At 47.0% G+C, this 20362-nt stretch overlaps 1 non-coding gene and 1 pseudogene across 1 annotated transcript; both read right to left on the bottom strand.

Moving 5' to 3' along the window:
- Window positions 1–1859: 1859 nt before the first annotated feature.
- Window positions 1860–2050, bottom strand: LOC144261691 (U2 spliceosomal RNA). Its single transcript, XR_013345393.1, has one exon. It is a non-coding gene; the product is annotated as a U2 spliceosomal RNA (small nuclear RNA).
- A 3632-nt stretch (window positions 2051–5682) lies between these two features.
- On the bottom strand, window positions 5683–5821 carry LOC144261697 (U2 spliceosomal RNA; annotated as a pseudogene).
- Window positions 5822–20362: the final 14541 nt, after the last annotated feature.

The following is a 20362-nucleotide window of genomic DNA, read 5'->3' as shown; positions in this document are numbered from 1 at the left end:
AACATATACTTGTATTATTGTTGTTGGTGTTACTCCTTGGTACCTCCTGCAATGCACATACATTTTCTGTAATTTTATTATTTCAAAGTGTGTTATTTCAGTGTTTTTATTGGTCTATGCATTTCATAATTTTTACTTCTCTTACACTTAAATTTATTTCTCTGAGTAGTGAGTTCTAAAATGCCCAACCTGACCTGGCTGGAGTAATTATCTCTATGGTAACTTTTTAAAAATATATATTATATCTAGGTTATTTGTTTCTACTGGTGGCACACATCCACACATACCTCAATGCACATAAAATTTATTCTGCAAATGGATGGAAAAAATCAGAGGGAACATTGGCTGTGACCCACAGAGACACAGTGACAACTCTATAAAATGCTTGTAAATTGCAGCATGCATTAACCTTACAAGTAATTTTCCGTATTACATGCTACAAGGTAAAATATAAGTTTGTTTTATAATTGTAAAAATGCCTGCTCTGAATTTGTGAACTCAGATGGGAAGAGTGGCTCCCCCAGCCCCTCCAGGAGGACTATCAAAATTAAGGTGCCACAAGTACTCCTTTTCTTTTTATCAAAATTAAGTGGGCCATTGTAGGACAAAAGCTTTGTCAATTGCCTCATCCATCCATGGAGAAGTACATGTGGAAGGGCTCATCCCATCCGTTTGAATTCTGGAAGAGGGAAATAGAAATAGCTAGAAGGAAGATTTTTCATTTCTTTGCTTTTAGGACCTTTAGGCTGGAGCTAAGAACCAAAAAAGCAGAGATCCCTGAGGCTGACTTGGGTTAAGCCTTACAAAGGCATTCCATACTGACAGATTACTACATTTCTGTCACCTTTTGAATCACAGCCTGAAATTCATTTGTCTATACATGGTTGCTTGCTTTAACCTGTAAATAACTCATTTCTTTTTTCCTAGTTAATAGATCTTTAGTTAATTACAGGACTGGCTACAGGAATGGTCTTTGGTGTGAGATTTAAGATACAAGTTGATCTGGGGTAAGTGACTGGTCTCTTGGGATATGGAGCAACTTGAATATTTTGTGATTTTGGGGGAAAATCACCATTTATCACTAATTCCAGGTTGCCTGGGTGGCAATATAGAAAGCAGAGAAGCATCAGGTCAAAAACTCCTTCTCCTATAAACCATTCTGTACAAGTCTCTGATATTACAAAAAGAAGAACAATGGAGCCATTTAGAGGCAAAAAAAAATCCTTTAATATTTGTAAATCAACTCCTAATGAGAATAAGAGGATTAGTGTCTTTCTGCAGCTCAGCTCCGGTCCTTTTAAAGAAAACTATGTATGAATACAGGACAGTCCCTACATTCCTGAATCAGGACAGTCCCTACATAAAAGTATAAATGGACACAAATCAGATATTAGGAATGGCAATATACAAAAACCTGTAGGAGAACACTTTAACCTCCCTGGACACACAATAGCAGATTTAAAGGTAGCCATCCTGCAGCAAAAAAACTTCAGGACCAGACTTCAAAGTGAAACTGCTGAGCTTCAGTTCATTTGCAAATTTGACACCATCAGCTCAGGATTAAACAAAGACTGGGAATGGCTAGCCAACTACAAAAGCAGTTTCTCCTCCCTTGGTGTTCATACCTCAACTGCTAGAAGAGGGCCTCATCCTCCCTGATTGAACTAACCTCGTTATCCCTAGCCTGATTCTTGCTTACATACTTATACCTGCCTCTGGAAATTTCCACTACATGCACTGATGAAGTGGGTATTCACCCACAAAAGCTTATGCTCCAATACATCTGATAGTCTGTAAGGTGCCACAGGACTCTTTGCCGTTCCATGGTAAGACTGCAATGTAATCTAGCAGTTCACTTTTTTTCCCCCTCCATTCCTGGAGGCAGTGCAATACCAGGGCGATGCATGGGGTGGACAGAGCAAGCTCCTAGTCCATCCCCCGTTCCAAAAATCAGTTTAATATACAATCCTCAAATAAAGGACATATCAGATATTAAATTGATAAGAACAGATTTAATAATTTTATTAAAATGTTAAAATAAAAAAATGGTACAGAGTTTAAGCATAGAAGTTTCTGGTTATCAGGGAATAATGTACAGATTATCAAGGGGTGCGAAGTTTGGTTTAGGATCGGGTGGCGTAAGGAATACATAATCTGCAATATCCCCGATTGGGGGTAAAAGGTTAACGGGTCAAAGTACAGACATTGAGATATGAGGGTATATAGTCATATAATGGCTATGTTCAGGTGTGGAGTATAATGAGTGGATATGATGATGAGGATGGATTTACCCTCATTTGGTGAGATTTAATGTTCAGTGAGTTTATGGTTCCAGTTCATAGGGTCCAACGGAAAAAGTCTCTCAGTTCCTTTCTCATAGTTGATGCACAATGTCGTTCCAGCTCACACCTGGTACTGTCGGTGACCGGTGATGTGTTTGATGTAGATGTCCCTGGACCATCGGATGGTGTCCGAGATCATGAGGCGCCGCATGAGCCATGCGTAGTGTCAACCGATCCCACAGGTCCGCAGCACACGCTTGTTGCAGGGGTCCCAGGCACCCAGGGCTCCGACGATCAGGGCATCCATCTGCACCTCGTAGTCCTTCGCTCTCAAGGTGTCGGCCGGGGGGCGTATTTTTCCAGCTTACGGGCTCGGGCTTTGCAGAAGGCCGGCGTCCTGTTCTCAAAGGAGATTGTGACATCAGCGAGGATGATCTTTTTCTGGGTCTCGTTGGTGACTACCACGTCAGTTCGCAACTGGCTGTCAATACCGGGGATGGTGCAGTTCACGACGACCTCCCCCAGGCGCGGTGCGATGGCTTTTACCAGGCAGTTCTGGATGGCATTGTGGCACAGCTGCCAGGCTCTGGAATGGGGCTTGCAGCTGCACAGGACGTGGGGCAGGGTCTCGCTGGAGTAGCCACATTTCCTGCAATGCTTGTCTCGGTTCCCATGGTGGACGGCTCTGTTGAGCTGGACGCAGTTGAGCCTGGCATGGTGGACGAACCGCCAGTTGGGGAAACGGGTGAAGCTGCCCCTGGCGAGGAAGTGGTCAAAGGCTTTACCCTGGTCTGGTTTACACTTCAGGGTTTCCATGTACAGTGAGTGGATGGCTGCCTTCAGGGTCCTCTCCAGCAGGCCCCTGGCGCTCGGGGTGACAATTGTGTTGTCGTCGGACCTGATCTGCGGCACCAGGACTCCCAGCTCCTGGCACTCCTCGCACCACTCCCAGCAGCAGCCAATGCGCTTCCCCAGGCAACGCGTGGCGTTGCGAGCATGGGACCACAGTGAAGCGATGTCGTGCCCGTCCTGTCCAAATTCGCCATCTAAGGAACCCCTCAGGAAGGTGGCGATGTCTTGGTTGGAGGGGGCTCTGCCGATCGGCTTCTTTGTTGCGTTATGGAGGGTGTTTGCCGTGATTTTCCATACCATGGTGTCAGGACACATCAGCAGGCGGAAGGCGTGGGTGATCACCGCGATGTCACACAGGTCGCCCATGCGGGGGACATTGGCACTGCCATGCCTGTGGGTGATGTAGACCAGCTCGTTGCTGGCTCTTTGGGGAAGGAACAGCCACTTCTTCACCAGCTGCCGGACTATCTTGTCTGCCTTGTTGAGGGGTACCTTCACCACGGCGGATTCCCTTAGGATGAACAAGATGTGGGGCATCAGGAAGGTGTTCAGGGCATTTATCTTCTGCCACGGTGCTAGCAGGGAGGCGTCAATCTTGGCGGCGTCCTGCAAGATCTCCTGGATGGTGTCCTCGGGTGTCTGCCAGACACGGAAACCTGTCGGCGTGCCGAGGTACTGGTACGCCTGCCCCTCTGCCAGGGGGATGACGGGCTCGCCCTCGATCTGGAACCCCATCGTCTTCACTGAGTCCCTTTTTGCTGCTGTCGATGTGGAGAGTTGCACACTTCTTTGCATTGAAGCGGAGCCCCATCCTGTCAGCAGCTCACCTGGTGGCATGTAGCATACCTTGGAAGCTCTCTGGATCATCCACGGTCAGGACCAGGTCATCCATGTAAGCCTCCACTCACCCTCTCACCATGGAGGTTGAAGCCATCTGTGCCATTGGAGATCGCTCGTAGCAACGGATCCATGGCGAGGTTAAAGATGATGGGGCTGAGGGGACACTCTGCTGCGGATCGGGATCTCAGTGGTCTCCCCTTCAATCGAGCGAATGGTGGTGCTGCATCCCTTATACACCTCTCGGATCACACGAAGGAAGTTCTCTGGCATCCCAAACTCCTGGAGCGTGGCAAAGATGTGGTGGGGGGCATGGACCCAAAGGCATTAGCCAGGTTGAGCCACGCTACCACGCACTGCCTCCATGCCCTTCTGGCCATTTTAATGGTGGTTTGGAGGATGAAGTTATGTTCATAGAAGCCCTCGCAGGACATGAAGCCTTTCTGGATGGAGTTGATGGCTCCCCCGCTCACCGATCACTTCGTGATCCTCAATGCCAGGCAGCTGGCGTAGAGCTTGTACATCGTGGAGCAGAGGGAGATGGGCCTCCAGTTGCTGGGGTCATCCCGCTCGCCCTCCTTGTACACCAGCACTGTCATGGCCTTCTTCCAGGAGCTGGGAGTCCATCAGAATCGCTTGCACTGGTTGAAGAGCGTGGTGAGGACCAGGCAGCCAGGATCTCACTTTTTCAGAAGGCTGCAGGGGGAAGTAGTCTTTCCCAGGCGCGGTGTTTTTTGTTTTTGAGAGTCGGGCCACCATTTCCTTGGGCGTACGGTCAGTCTCCAGGGCGCCCGCGTCGTCGACACGGGGCAGGGGCGGAGGCGCTCTGGGCGCTGCGTGTCGTTCCGGGCTGTGCGGGCGAATACACCCATGAAGTAGCTGTAGAAATGCGCAGACGGGATCGTGCAGTAGGGCAAGAGCCTGTCTAGGATCTCCCTCATGGCCTTGGAGTGGTTCGCCCGGTACAGCTTTTGGATCCTGGAAGCCGCTGCTGGATCATAGCGCCGGCTGGCATCTCTACTTCTGGTGGTGGTGGTGTGGTTTGGAGCAGGCATTCTGTGGGCAGGCAGGGCACTCTCCTGGTTCCAACTCCTCCTGGGAGTGATTTCCTCAGACAGTTCTTCGGTGAGCCTGTCTATGAGGAGGTCGAAGTCATCAGAGGAAGCTGCCACTTGTAGCTCCTCGATCCAGGCAGTCTGCCACGGAGTGGTAGCCCTCACCATCGGCCGCTGGTCCTCAGGGTCCTCGACCTCGTCTGGTGCAGGCTTGGAGCCTGCTGCATGGTTGGCCCGCCGTCTATCTTGTGGGTCAGGATTCCCTGCGGTTGGGTGCTGGGGAGGAATCTCTCGCAGGATGGCGGCGTTGCTGGTGGTCAGAGAGATGCAGTCCGGCTCGGGGGTTGCTGGGACACCGCCAGTCCTTCTATGAGCGGCTGCTGCCTAGGCGGTTGCTGCTGGAGCGTGAGATCTCCCGCAGGCAGCGTCCCGCAGAATGGACTTGGGGGCCGTGCTGGTCCATCTGGTGATGAAGGCCTGGTGCTTTGGTGTCGTGGCGGGGCTGGTTCCTCCAGTGACGTCTGGAGTTTGTAGGGTGGTCCGAGGCATGGCTCTGGCTCCTCCGGTGGTTGGAGTTCGCAGGTCAGTCCGAGGCTCTTCTGGTGACAGGATCCCAAGCAGTTATGTGCCGTGGGGCGCTGATCCTTCTGGGGACGGGGACGTGCTGGATTTTTCAAAAATGGCAGCAAGAGAATCCATCTTCAGAGCAGGTGTTTCAAGTGTTCATCAAAAGAGAATAAACTGACAAGAACAGATTGTACACTTGATCTTAGCTCATAGAGCCGAGAAATCTAATTACAGAATGCACCACCAGTTTGGAGTGTCTTCCCTATTTTTAATAGTCTGCCCTGAGGTAGGCACTCATGGTTGTGAACCACTCCAGACAGAATGACAACTACAATATCTTCTTACTGATCGTTTCATGTGAGTATCAGTCAGGAATCAAGTTTGAGGGAAATACCTTTTTCAAACCAAGACCCCATGTTCCAACAGAAAAAAGGCCCAGGATTTCATTCCATTCAGCCATAAAGAAAGAGAGGGTAATCATAACCCCCAGTTTGAGAACCCAACTTCAATATCAAGCCCCATGCACAACTGCAGAATGTTTTTACCAAAGTAATCAGCAGTTAAATAGTTTTGACATTTAAACAGTCATTATTGGGTATTGGGGTCAACACATTTAGGTCAATAGGGGCAGTTTCTTTATACCTGCCATAGGATAGCATTGCATCAGTTCTTACTCAGAATATCAGCAATGCAATCTACAAGACTTGAAACTTTTTTTTTTTTTAATGAAATCCTACATTTTTTCCAGCAGCTGATGTGGCTGCTAGAGAAGCACTAAGCATGGCATGCCACAGCATCTGAGCCCAGTCAGCTCCTCAGTGTCAGAGAAGCCATTCCTGAGAGAAAAGCTGAATATGAACATGCACATAATTTGCTCTTTGTTCCACTCTCCTCACCCCCACCCCATGAAGTGCTTAAAAGTAATTTGAATTCCAGAAGAGAAATCTCCCCTCTAGAAACTACTGGGTCCAGACTGCTGTTTTTTAGTCATGAACCATTAAACCCTTTCGCTGAACCACTTTGACTCTGCTATGCGTGCTCTAATTGCAAACATTACTGATAAATACTGTATTACTTAATGATAAATTAGCAGCATTTGGCACTGCCAGTACAGTATGTACGGTACTAAAACAGCATTTAGATAAGCATAGGAAAATGTGTTCTACACTGCAGTAGAAATTAGAGACACAATTAATGGATGCTGGCAGCATTGCGCATTGGCAACAGTGCTATTCCAGGCATTGCTCAGTGACTGCTAATAGATGCGGAAGCATTTTTCCCCCCATGTACTAAGAGAGAAGTTTTACTACAAACCAACCTTTTAATCGGACACACGCACCAATGCATAGTACATCTTCACTTTTTTAGTAGTAAGCATACATAGCAGGGGGTTTGGTTACTTTCATTTTGCTGTGATAAGAGTGGCAAAGTTGACCAATTTTTGACCCACTTAAAAGGTTACTAGGCCTAAGACTGTCACAGCCTTCTAACATCTAATTAGTAGTTTACACGTCTCCAAAATCAAAGGAGCAATCAGTGCTGGCCCTAGGCCAAATGGTGTCCCAGGTGAGGCGCATCTTTGTCACCCCCAGTCTCCATTTGTTAAACTTTTGAATACCTTATTTTTTATTGATTTGTAGCCCATTTCTCAACTTTGATACACAATGTGCATGCATCATTTATCCCTGTCATAGAAGACGATACATTTCCCTTTTTTCACTAACAACAAGAACAGCACCCCAAGCCTGGCACCCCAGGCAGTCACTTGGGTCACCTGCCCTAAATCTGGCCCTGGGATGTTTAGCAAAATCGGGCAACATTGGAAACATTTCGTTGAAAGCATCTGCTCAGGGACAAAGGTCATTTTGGTTAGCATTATCTCAAAGAGGAGTTAGCAGAAATAAAAAAGGCACAGAGAAATGTAATTCTAACCACAAATGATAAAGAATTTTTTTCTCAAGTTAGATCAATGATTTTCAAGCTTCTTGAGCCAAAAGACCCATTACTAAATTACTTTCCTCATCAACCCTCTCCTCGAAAGAAGCATGCTCCCTTTTCCAAGTGTTTTTGTTAATTTTAATCAAAACATCCTGTCTCCAAACTGCCTTCAGTCTTCCACTGGGCTTTCTTCAGGGCTGGTCTAGCAGCAGTGGAATGGCAATACTGTTTGACCGGCCTACTAAACAGTAATTTGCATTCTCCTACCTGAAAAAAATCAAAACAAAAACAACAAAAACTGCCCTTTAGAAGCGTCCTTCAACGCCAAGCAGAGAAGTTAACCCTGTAGGGGGATGGTTAGGAAAGTATCCAGAGAAGGAGATGAACACAAATAGTGCAAGAAAAACCCCACCACCTAACACAAGCTCAAACAGTGTGTAACTATCTTTCTTTCTTAATAAGTGCACACATGTGGGTTTGCATGTAGCTACTATCAGTCACGTATTTTACTGAAACACTTCAGCATTAAACTACAAATAGTTCACCTATGATTCCTCAATTTTCTTCTTCCTTCTTTCCCTTTCTTTTGCTCCATTTTCATCTTGCCTCTTTTTCCTCCAAAAGCTTCACTCTCATTCCATCCTTCTTAGTTTCGCTAACTTCCTCACCGCACCTTTCCCCTTGTCCACAAGAACTTCTCCGTTCCCTCTCACTTTCATATCATGCCTAACCAACCCCATCAATCTCTCCACACTTTCCCCATAACTCTCAAGTATCCTTAAATTTCACAGATCATCATTCACTTGAACAGGTTTGGGATGAGGTGACCATATGTCCCGTTTTCGCCAGGACAGCCCCTTTTTTAAGCCCTGTCCTGACTGTCCCAATGACTCCCTCCCCCCCCCCCAAAAGTGGACATTTGTCCCATTTGCTCTTGCTCACTTGATCAGTTGGCGAGAGCAAACAGGACAAATGCCCACTATTGTCAAAGAAGTGGGGTCCGGCATGGAGGAACGTACGCAGGGGGCAAGCAGAGATGACAGTCCCTTGCGAAGGTGGGTGGAAGCAGCATTCCAGCATGTAGGGGGCAGGCAGGGTTCCAGCGACCAGCAAGAGCCCTGGGGGGAGGGGTGGGAGGGTTGTTTTGGCAAGCAGCTGGGGGTGTCCTATTTTCCCTTTGGGAAATATGATCGCCCTAGTTTGGGGGCATTTCAAGCTACAATGCAAAATTCTCCCACATCTGCTATTCAAGAGTCACTGCCTTCTTCGTTTTCAGACAAGAAGCTGCTAACTCACATAATCTTCACTGACCAGATATTTGAAAGGCCAGCTGCAGCCCCACTACCTGAGAAACACATCAGGCTCATGTTTGCAGGAAGGAAGAGGAGCTCTCTGCCCTCTCTCCCCCGTGGCCCTTCTATTAAACAGAAAGGTGAGTGTATATTCCATGTTTGGACAGCAATATATATTGACCTGATAAATTGTTAAAAATAAAGAAAGCTGGCCAATTCTTCTATTGAGACAGTAGACAATGATATGTCCCTAACACTGGTGCTGTAGATCACTGGCTAAATGCAGCGCCTACAAAAGGAAACAAAATCCTTCAGTGCCATCTAGAGGACACTTATGAACTAGCAGATGAAGAATTACCTCTGCATGCTACAAGAAACCCAGGAGAGAAACAGTTATAGCCAGGACATTTTTCTATAGCAATGTTTAACCCTAATCTGTAATACAAAAATAAGCCTCACTTGAATATTTTGTGATTTTGGGGGTAAATCACCATTTAAGTGATGTAACGGTACACTTGGAATCCAAGTGCATAAGAGCTTCCCTACCATCCATTTGTACTAAATCTAGAAAAGTTCTCTGTAATAAAGTTTAAATTGAATGTGTAAAACAGAATTAAACATCACCTCACTTAACTAACCCTCACTTTCACCAGTGTTACTCAGTCACCACCTCTCCCAACCCTTGCTGCTCAGAGGAAGAGAGGCCATCAGAGAACAGGGGGGTTGATCAACACAGCAGTCGTTTTGCTTTTCTTGGATGTTTGGTGGAGTCGAATGCACCCCCTACTGCCTGACACACTTGACACAGTACAAAATATTCACTCTCCGCCCCCCCTGCACAAGGAAAGAAAAGGCATGACTGAAATTTGTCTTCTTCCCAGTAGCCAAAGAAGAGGATAATTGGTTGGGGGGAGAGGCGGGTGTCAGGTGGTGGTGTTATGTCTGAGATATTAAGGTACTGTTATGACATCACAATTCAGCATCAGGACAGCTCACTTGCATCTCTGCACTTTCATCCACTTATTAAATGACTCTCTAAGCTCTTTAAATTTGAGCCTTACCTTCCTAGATTAAACAGTTACTAACCTTTCCATAACTGTTGTTATTCGAGATGTGTTGCACATGTCCATTCCACTGTAGATGTGCGTACATGCTCGTGCCCAGTTCTCAGAGTTTTTTCCCCTTAGTAGTATCTGTCAGGTCAGCACAAGTGCTCTCTGCTGCCTTGCACACTGCATGTAGGCATAGAGGGCAGAGCCCGCTCCAACCTCTCTCAGTTCCTTCCTACAGAAAGACTCCCATAGAGAGAGGAAGGAGTGCAGGTTGTGTAATAGAAATATGCAACACATCTTGAAGAACAACAGTTATGGAAAGGTTAGTAATCATTTCTTCTTCAAGTGATTGCATAGTGCAGGTGACTCAAAGCAGTCCCAAGTGGAGGTGTGTTGGGAGTCTACCATTATTGGCATTGCCTCACGCCCCAGTATCATAGAATGCTTTCCCAATACCATCTACTTCTGAAGCATTTGAGGCTGCAAGAAACTTGTTAAATCTCACAGAACTGCCATCATTAGCAATTTAAGAGTCTTGCCTGGTGCCTACGTACCAAAATTAGTGACTTCGCCACACTGTGCAGGTCCATCAGAATCAGCTATTTAGTGTACCAATTAATATGGTACTGTCTAGGGAAAAGCCACAGATGATCTACTCAGCGACCCTTTCTTTAGAGTCTGAACATACCTCACTGGTAGAGAGAGATACATCCCTACTATCCCTGCAAGAAGAGGATTCTTCTTCTTCAGACTGTGAAGTGGGTTCCTCTGTGTCCCAACCTCGTTGTTTTCACCATCTGCAATATACTTCTTGTCCATCCTGCTTTCAGCATCGGTGTCAACAGGGGGCATACTGAGAAATTGGAGATGGGCCGTATCAGTGGCCTTTTGGAACCCATTGGAATTTCCCCCTCTGGCAAGAGCATCCCCTCATCCGACTCCACCTACTGGCCATCAGGAGCATCAAGGCTGCAAACATCCTACGGTTGGTACCGAGCCTGGCACGGAGCAGATTCAGGACTCCTCTCACAAGCACCCAGGAGAAGAGCAGGAACTGGACCAGTCCCCAGCACCATTGGCAATCTTTTCCTTTTTCTCTGATTAGGCAATTGTGATAGATCCTCTCTCTCTGCCTCCTGATGATTTCAAGACTCATCAGGAATTGTTGAGGATGGCGGCTTTGGCCCTACATCCACCCAGAAGCAATCCAGGAAAAGTCCTACAGACATGTAGACATCTTGTCAACAGCAGCCCCAGCTAGGATAGCTCTAACTATTAATAAGGCTATCTTGGGGCTTACCAAGGTTCTTTGGCAGCTTCCCTGCCATCTGTTGCAAAAACGCTAGAGAAGAGGTTCTACATTTTCTCTCAGAGATTCAAGCATCTCTGTAATCATCCCCCTCTGGGCTCCCTAGTAGTGTATGTTGGCAGCCAATGATAGAGACAGACAGACAGACACATGGGCACCAGGCATCAACCCCAAAGAACAGAGGCAAAAAAGCTAGACTTATTTGAGGAAGCTTTACTCCAGTTACAACTTTGTATGCAAACCAACAAACTTTGGTCAGGTGCTACAATTTCACCCTGTGGGAGACAGTTTCAAAGTTCAAAGACAAATTTCCACATGATGCAAAACAGAAGTTTCAGACATTGATCTTGGAAGGCAAGTTGGTTGCCAGAATGGATCTGCGTGCTGGTCCGGAGGCAGCAGATAATGCAGCAAGTGGCATGGCCTCTGTCACCACTATGAGGTGCTCATCATGATTACAATCTTCTGGCCTCCTGCCAGAGGTTCAACCATCAGACCTCCCCTTTGAAGGGTCATTGCTCTTTTTGGCAAAAATGGAAGAGACCCTGCGTAGTGCCAAGGACTCTACAGCAATCCTAACACCCCTAAGCATTTACACCCCAAAAGCAGTGGTGAGCTGGAGCCAGTTTGCACCGGTTCGCTAGAGCTGGTTGTTAAATTTAGAAGCCCTTTCAGAACCAGTTGTCCCATAGTGGGACAACTGGTTCTGAAAGGGCTTCTAAATTTAACAACCAGTCAAAAGTGGCGCCTTAGGCGCCGACTGCGTGGGTGCTCCGGGGCTGAACCACCCACAGGGAAAATTTGATGGGTGCAAAGCACCCACCGGCAGCTCCCCGTGCCCGGCCCCAGCTCACCTCCGCTCTGCCTCCTCCCCGAATACCCCCCCCTACCCCCCCCGGGCTTCCCACGACTCAGCTGTTCATGCGGGAAGCCTGGGAGAGCTGAGAAGCAGGTGGTGGCTTCACGCTTAGGCCCAGGGAGGCAGAGGTGGAGCGGAGGTGAGCTGGGGCGGGGGGGCACGAGGAGGGCTGACCGCGCCGCAGCAGGTAACTCGGGCGGGGGGGGAGGGCGCACAGGGGAATCGCTCCCCGCCTCAGCTCACCTCCGCCACCCTCGGCCTGAGCGTGAAGCCACCGCCTGCTTCTCAGCCCTCCCAGGCTTCCCGTGCAAACAGCTGATTCGCAGGAAGCCGGGGGAGGGGGAGGAGCAGAGCAGGGCGTGTTCAGGGGAGGAGGCGGAGTGGAGGTGAGGTGAGGTGAGCTGGGGCCGGGCAGTGCTCCAGCCCCGGAGCACCCACAGAGTCGGTGCCTAAGGCACCACTTTTGATGTGGTCAGTGGGGGGAGCGACTGCTCCCCCCCAGCTATGCTCCCCCGCCCCTAGGAGCCAGAGGGATCTGCCGGATGCTTACCTGGGGCAGCTCCCAGGAAGCACTGCTGGGACTCCCCACCTCAGCCCCTGGCAGGTCCCTCTGGCTCTTAGGGGCAGGGTGGGCACCCACTACGGTGGCCCATGAGACGCTCCTGCCCAGTTCTGGGGGCAGTCAGGGGACAGGGGAGGGGGATGGATGGGGCAGGGGTCCGGGGGAGGGGGTGGGCATCAAGGAACACGGGGTGTTGGATGGGCTAGGAGTCCCCGGGGGGCGGGGATGGGCCACGACCCCCTCGTGGGGTAAGGAGGGAACCAGTTAAGATTTTGGCAGCTCATCACTGCCCAAAAGTGAAGCAGAAGGCCTTCTGTCCTCACAAGTCCCAGCAATTTCAGGGGTTTGCCCCCTTGAGACCAGGATATCCCAAGGGGAAGGAGAACAGGTTACAAAAGACAATAACTATCATCCTCTGCAGATGCTGGTTCATCGAGGCAGGTGGCATCCTCTGAAAGCTCATTTTGATGGGCTAGTCAAGAGCAGACTAGCAGTTCTAAAAGTGCCATCTATTTCTTTCCTAGTTTTTGCAAACCTCCTATCTCACTTCTATCATGCTTGGGCCCACCTTGCAACAGGTCTGTGGGTTCTAAGCATGGTGGAAGTGGGATACACACTCCAATATATTTTTACCACCCCCCTTCCTCCTTTTCCATCCTTCTTCAGAGACCTCTCTCACAGAACTGTTACTGCAAGAGATACAATCGCTTCTTCTTGTAGTAGCTATAGAGGAGGTCCCTCTTTTGTTTAGGCAAAAGAGGTTTTACTCCCAATACTTCCTGATCCTGAAAGTAAAAGGGGGTTTCAGGCTTATTTTACATCTAAGGTTGTTAAACAAGTTCCTAAAAAAATCAGAATTCTGGGTGGTCACTCTAGCTTCCATTATTCCTTCCCTGGAGCCAGGGGACTGGTATGGGGCTTTTGACTTGAAGGATGGCTACTTTCACACGGCAATTAATCAAAGCCACAGAAAATTTTTAATATTCACTGTCCACTCTTGTCATTATCAGTGCAAGGATTCCCCTGTGATGTCTCTGCTGCCCCATGTGTTTTTACTAAGTGTATGGTTGCGGTAGCAGCATTCCGTTGGAAGTTAGGGGTCCACATCTTCCCTTACCTGGAGGACAGGCTGATTTTAGGTGAATCCAGATTGCAGGTGTTATCCAGCATAAACATAATCTGATCCACATTTGATAAGCTCAGCCTGCTGATCAACACAGAGAAGTCAGTCCTTCCTCTGGCACAGAAAACAGAATTTATTTGGGGGGCTTGGAATTTACAATGACCAGAGACTTCCTATCTCAGCCAAGGTTTCAGACAATGCAAAGTATCATTGTAGACTTAAAAGGTTACCCTTCACCATGTTAAGAAACTAAATAAGGCTGCTGGGACACATAGCAGCATACACTTATGTAGTTCAATACACCAGGCTGCATTCCGAACTGCTACAAGGCTGGTTGGCCAAGGTGCATTTATCAAGGAATCCCCATAGAGACACGTTAGTGCACATACCAAATTGGATCTTATCCTCCCTAGATAGGTGGGCTGATCCAGACAATGTCTGTAAGGGTGTTCCCGTCACCCCACCTCAAGATCTCTCACCTTAGTCATGAATGCCTTGGGCCTGAGTATGGAGAGCACAGTTGGATGCAGTTGCACAGATGCGGTTTCTCTGGTCTCCCCAAGATCTCAGTCTACACATAACTAACAAGGAGTTGCAAGCTATCCAGTTATCTTGCATGACATTCCTTCCTCACATTGGGTACCGGAGCCACACAAACAACAATTTTTTTTAAAACTACACGAACTATACAGAAACTAAAACAGGTACTATTTGCACAGTAGATTAAAAGACTTGCAGAAACAAGGAAAGGGAGCTTCAACAACCATCACGGGTGGTAGGAAGGAACTGAGAGGGATTGTGGTGACTATGCCATTTACGTCTGCACGTAATGTGGGAGGCAGCAGAGGGCACTCATGCTGCCCCAACAGAAACCACCAAGGGAAAAAGCTAACAACTGTGCCCTGGAGTGCACTTACACCTAGAGTGGAATGGAGATGTGCAGTCAGTAGAAGAATTCCTAATTACTTGATCAGTGGTTAAGTAACAATTCTTCCTCCTGCTCTCCACCATCCCCCGCTTGCCTTGCCATTTACACCCATAAAAGTGCTTTGCATTTAAGGGACATCAAGAGTTTCAATTTGAGTCAGGTTATACTACAAATGCTCCCGTGTTCCCTTGCCAGTTCTGATGGGTTATAAACTTACATTTATAAGTGTTTTTCTCTCCCGTTGGTGTGTGAGAGAGCCACAAACAACTGAGGAAACTGGCTGACCGTACACAGGGAAAGAGTGGAAGTGACTATATGCAAAGCGCTGTCAAATGCACAAAATAAACACATATTATAAACAAAGAAAATATGAACTAGTTCCTCCTTATTTTTGTCATTTGCTTTATTTTCCTCTATTGTTTTGAGGGGGAGAGCCAGAAAGCTGTTTGTGTATGCAAGCGGCATCCAGAGAGCAATCTATGGAGGGAAAGCCAATCAGCAGGAAGCCCAAGAGCTGATATGAGGAGGCTGGATGAAAAGCCTAGCACTGATTAGGGAATCAAGTTGCATCTAACTGAGGGCAAGTAGGATGTGGAGGTGACTCTACAGCAGGACAAGAAGATGACCCTGCAGAGGGATGCAGGACCAGAGGCTATGGGACTAAACGCTGGCCAGTGCAACCTACAGCCCAGTACTTAATTGCCATGCATGAGAGGGAGGCAGCCCAGGAAGGGGCAGCCTAGGAACTAGATCTGAGAAGATCTATGAGATTCAATTACCCTAGCACCCTTTCAATTACCCTAGGCTGCCTCTAGGGAAGGAACCCCTTCTCTTTTATTGTAACTGTTCAAGCTGCTGCACACTTTTCTGCCAACTCCAGTAAAGAATTCTGTCACTTACCAGATGTGTGTGTGTTTAAAGGGAACCCACCCAAAGGATGAAGTCTTCAGAGCCTTCTGCTTGCTTCTGAGCTGTGGTACATTGGCTATGGTACCAAGTATCTAAAAAAGACAGTGTACCATACTATTCTCAGTGATGCTGTGCAGTGGGGCTGGTTAACCAGGTCTGGAATGCCCTCCGCTAGCTGCAAACCTTGAAAAACAGCCTACCTTTTCCAAGAGAAAACATGGAAAGGGCCAGAAGTTTGGAGCAGCGGTTTTTAGAATGAAGTTTGGAAAGGTTACAAAATGAGGAAAAGGACAACGTGCACATCGGTGAAGGAGGTAGTTGGAGTCAAGTCCCATACAGAACATCTAGTGTCATGGTGTCATTTACCAGGAAGCAAGGAGGTGAAGAACAGTGAAAGCCCAAGGATTGAGCACATGCTACCTCCCATCCCTAGACTCAGAATTCCCAGAGAAAAGAAAAAAACACAGTTAAAGGAAGAGAGAACACAAGGGATGGGAGGAATACCTGCATACATTCCTTCACCAATGAGTAAACTCCTAGTCAAGCATTCCCCTCTTCTCCCATCCTGCTGTTGTACAGACTACCTTGCGGATGTGACAAGCAGTAGGGTGAGGCCTTACCTGAGAAGGAGGTTGGAGTTCCATATGCCCCCATGTGTACCCTGTGGAGGAATCTAGATCCGCTAAGTGGAGGTTGCTGAAACAAAGATCAGCCAACAGCCCCAGCAGATCGAGACACATGGCCTCTGTTTTGCACCCAAGAAACACAGTTGTATCTGGTGGAGTATCCCTTCAGTGCTAGCTGAGGGGCTTAACCCTCATGCTGATATACAGTGTTGAGGCATTTTAACGAGCCACTCATTTTGACCTTAGATGCAGGTAATTCTTTCATTACTCCAGGAACACAAACAGCCTAAGTCCTATGCTCATAAAATCTGCTAGTAGAGCTTGCTGGAGGAAAAGAATTCCATTTTGTGGCAACTTTCAAGGTTTCAAAGGTTGTTTTCATTCTGCATTGAAACAATAATGAAACCTTAGGAACATTTTTACAAAAACAGAATTACAGTACAGTGGCTTACAGTACTGCTCTGCCAAAGCCAGCATCGTCCCGGGCCTACTGGGTAAGTGTATACTGGGACATGAACGTGTGGATGGATGACCAGGTGACCACCCTACAGATGTCCTGGATAGGCATTTGGGCCAGCAAAGCTGCTGAAGAGGCTTACACCCTGGTTGAGTGGGCGGTTACAATCACTGGAGGTGGCACCTTTGCCTGATCGTAGCAGCAGCGAATGCAGCCAGTGATCCAGTATCCGGTCAAAGAATTTCTTCTTGGATGACCTTTCATCCTGTCGGCCCCCGTGACGAACAATTGCGTTGACCTGGGGAATGGCTTGGTTCTTTCAACGTAAAAGGCTAGTGCCCTCCTGACATCTAGGGAATGCAACCTATGCTCCTCCTCTGACTTATGCAGTTTTGGAAAAAGTACTGGTAAATAAATGTCCTGGCCCATATGAAACTGTGAGACCACCTTGGGCAGGAAAGCCGGGTGTGGCCACAGCTGCACCTTGTAAAAGATCGTACAGGTACGTTCCGAGGTGAGCGCCCTAATCTGAGACCTGGCAGGCAGATGTTATTGCCACCAAGAACACGACCTTCCAAGAAAGGGGAAGGAGAGAGCAGGAAGCCAGAGGCTCGAAGGGGGGTCCCATGAGCCACGACAGCACAAGATTCAGGTTCCACGGAGGAATGGGGTCCCTGACGTGCGGGTAGAGGCGTTTGAGGCATCTGGCACGTATGTCCTGGGCGAAAACCGACCTACCCTCGAATGGCAGATGGAAGGCCAAGATAGCAGCCAAGTGGACTTGGACCACTGCCCTTCTAGCAACCAGGGAGGAGTAGTTGTGGTTTGTGTCTGCCAACTGACCCTGGTTGGCGAACAGCGAGGCGAGGATCAGTGCCTGCTCATCGAGTGCTACCGGGGGGGGCTGGAGACTGGTGCCGTGATAGGGCATCCGGGGCGAATTCCCAGCCGGGACTCACTACCAAACTAAATTAACACTTACCTTAATGGCTAAGTACCTACAAACTATATACAAAGAGGAAGACAATGGACTGTAAAGAACTGCTAATGCTCTTGCAATGCAAAATGAGGTGCTCTGACCAACCATCATGGGTGGTAAGAAGGAACCGAGTGGCGTAAGTTCGGCGGTGCCCAATATACTGCCGCATGAGTGCAGCACTCAAAGGGGTGCCGCAGCAGACCCTTCGGATACCGCTACGGCAAAAGTCTCCGACAACTGTACACATGGGTGCGCACGCACCTAGAATGGAATCAACATGAACAAGCACTAGAAGAAATCTCTCTTACCACACAAACTGGAAATGGTTGCCCACATACTGGAGTAAATCTCATTTGTTGCTTTTTATCTGCTACCCAAGAATCTAGCAATTTTAGGGGAGAATCCCTTTGCTAGGAATTGAAACTCCTCTGCCTGCAGGACAGGAGGATCAGGAAAGGCAGAGGCAGCAGAGGTTGATGGAAAATTGAGAAGAAATTGTATTTTTGGAAAGTTGCTTTTCTGTTTGTCTATCTTGTCTTTTCAATTGCAAGCCCTTGGGGTGGGGGTTGCCTAGGATAATGGGGCTTCAACCCTGGGCGAAGCCTTTAGGTGCTACCAGAATATAAACAGGAATACTAATTCACTGCAAAAATGGCCAAGGACCCTGATAAAAGAAACCTAGATGGGAGATAAAGATAAGGGCAAAATACACATATTTAGTCTGATGGAACAGTTTAGTTTACCAAAAGCTAATGAACTACTTAAAAATCCAGAGATGCCAATGCATCATTTTGGTATAAAACGCTTACATTCAAACAGACTATATTGCATGTGCATTACGGGGAAGGGTGAAATGAAGCCTTTTCATTCTCTCAACCAAAAATGACCTACTTTTCTAACTTCTCTCAGGATGATAAATGGTGTGACAGAAATGGTGAATACCTTCTTTTTTCTAGAAAAAGGTAATGTTTTCCCCTAATACAGAGATGTTCATTTGCCCCATATTATTGAAAAGACACAAGCTTACCTTGGAGGAAGAGGAGGAGTATACTTTATGCCAAATGACAATTTACATACTTCTTACTTTGTCTAGTACTAATTATGTAAGAAGGTCTCTGTCATAGGGTAGCTGACCCCTGTAGATAGACTAGGCCCAGCTCCCCTGGATCAGGGCAGGTGAGTCCAATCATCCAGTTAAAGGGGGCTGAGCTACACATTAGCCTATAAAGCACTGCCAGTGGAAAGGACGAAGGTGAAAGGAAGAAAGTGTGTGTGTGGGGGGGGGCATAGGGGGAGAGCCACACTGGAGTTGAGCTAACTCTGGTGGTAGGTCCCCTGTGGCAAGGGACCAGGTGCTCAGAGCGAGAGAGCCCTGAGGCTGCTGTCCCAGACAGGGAACAGAGCTGGTCAGAACTGGGAATCTGCCAGAGGCCCGAGAGGGCACAGATGAAACCTGAAAGCGAGAACTGACTTAAAAGACTGTTTTTCTGTTTGTTTACTTGCTTCTATTAAGAAAATAAACCTCCTTGAAAGAGACTGGGTATGGCAGCGTATATTTGAGAGTTGGAAAGAACCCCTGCTTGCTGACAGGCCCATTTTCCATTACAATCTTTAAGTAAAAAATTCTGATGAAAATTAAAAAAAACAAAAGTAGGTGAGATTTAATACTAGCTGTAACAGTGTAAACATCGTGGGAAAGCCTCACAAAAGGAAACCCAGTATTTTGAGTAGAAATGTAAAATTTAATCTTAATCAACTTAGTTTTGTTTATAAATAACAGAAAAGCTTAAGATTCATAAGAACTATTTTTAAATATGGCCTGATTTTCAGATACTGGTCATATGTATGTGCATGCATTTTGCATGTGCACATTCACAAGTGTTGGTGAACAAAGCAGCACTGATGCTTCTCTTAAAAAATCAGGCTCATTATTTGTTAAATAATGGATTTTCGTCTGAGAAAAGCAAAATACTGTGGCATGCACCACACTTTAGGTAATATACTGCATTACAACAAACTGTACTTTCATAATTTTTAATGAAAATTAAAAGTGATTACGTGGAAACACCTATAACTCCATTTCTAAGATATGACTGTTGTACAGTTTTTTATGTCACTGAAATGCGGAATGAGGATTCCTTACAGCCAATATATTAACTGCTAAGAAATATTTTTAAACTGCAAACCGTACCAGCATTACATTCACTACGGATAGGTGAATTGTAACGTACTGAATACTATCATTATGAACAGCATAAATTGAAGATGGTTGAGATATTCTAACATGCGGTAGGGCTTTCAACTGATATTTTTTTAAACCCAAATGGACAACTCAGGTAGCAAAACCCTATACCTGAGTGTGTTTGCCAGACCAAACCCTTCATTTCTAAAGTAACATTGTGAGTGTGACAATGGCTAACAATATGAAAATTGATGTAGGAAATGAAGAGGTGGATTTTCTATTTCTATTGTCAAGAATGCTTATTAATCATTTTCTCTCCGGCTGAGAAAATTAAGTCTGCCCTGTAGGGATGCTAAAGTGTTGCAAAAAATTTCATTTTATGTTTCGTTCTAGTATGCTTCAGCATAGGACTACTTTCTTCTAGATCACGCAGCTGAATGAGAACCAGGTCAGATTTGATAAGTGTCCTTGTGGAAAACAGTGTCTATAATATTTTCACTATAAATTTGAATTATTAAAATATAGTGCAACATATCAGTACATTTCACATTCA

The sequence above is a fragment of the Eretmochelys imbricata genome, chromosome 2 (assembly GCF_965152235.1).
Source record: "Eretmochelys imbricata isolate rEreImb1 chromosome 2, rEreImb1.hap1, whole genome shotgun sequence".
NCBI classification, from domain to species: domain Eukaryota; kingdom Metazoa; phylum Chordata; order Testudines; family Cheloniidae; genus Eretmochelys; species Eretmochelys imbricata.
Note: the sequence above shows the minus strand (reverse complement) of the source record. Positions and strands in the feature narration are given on the sequence as shown.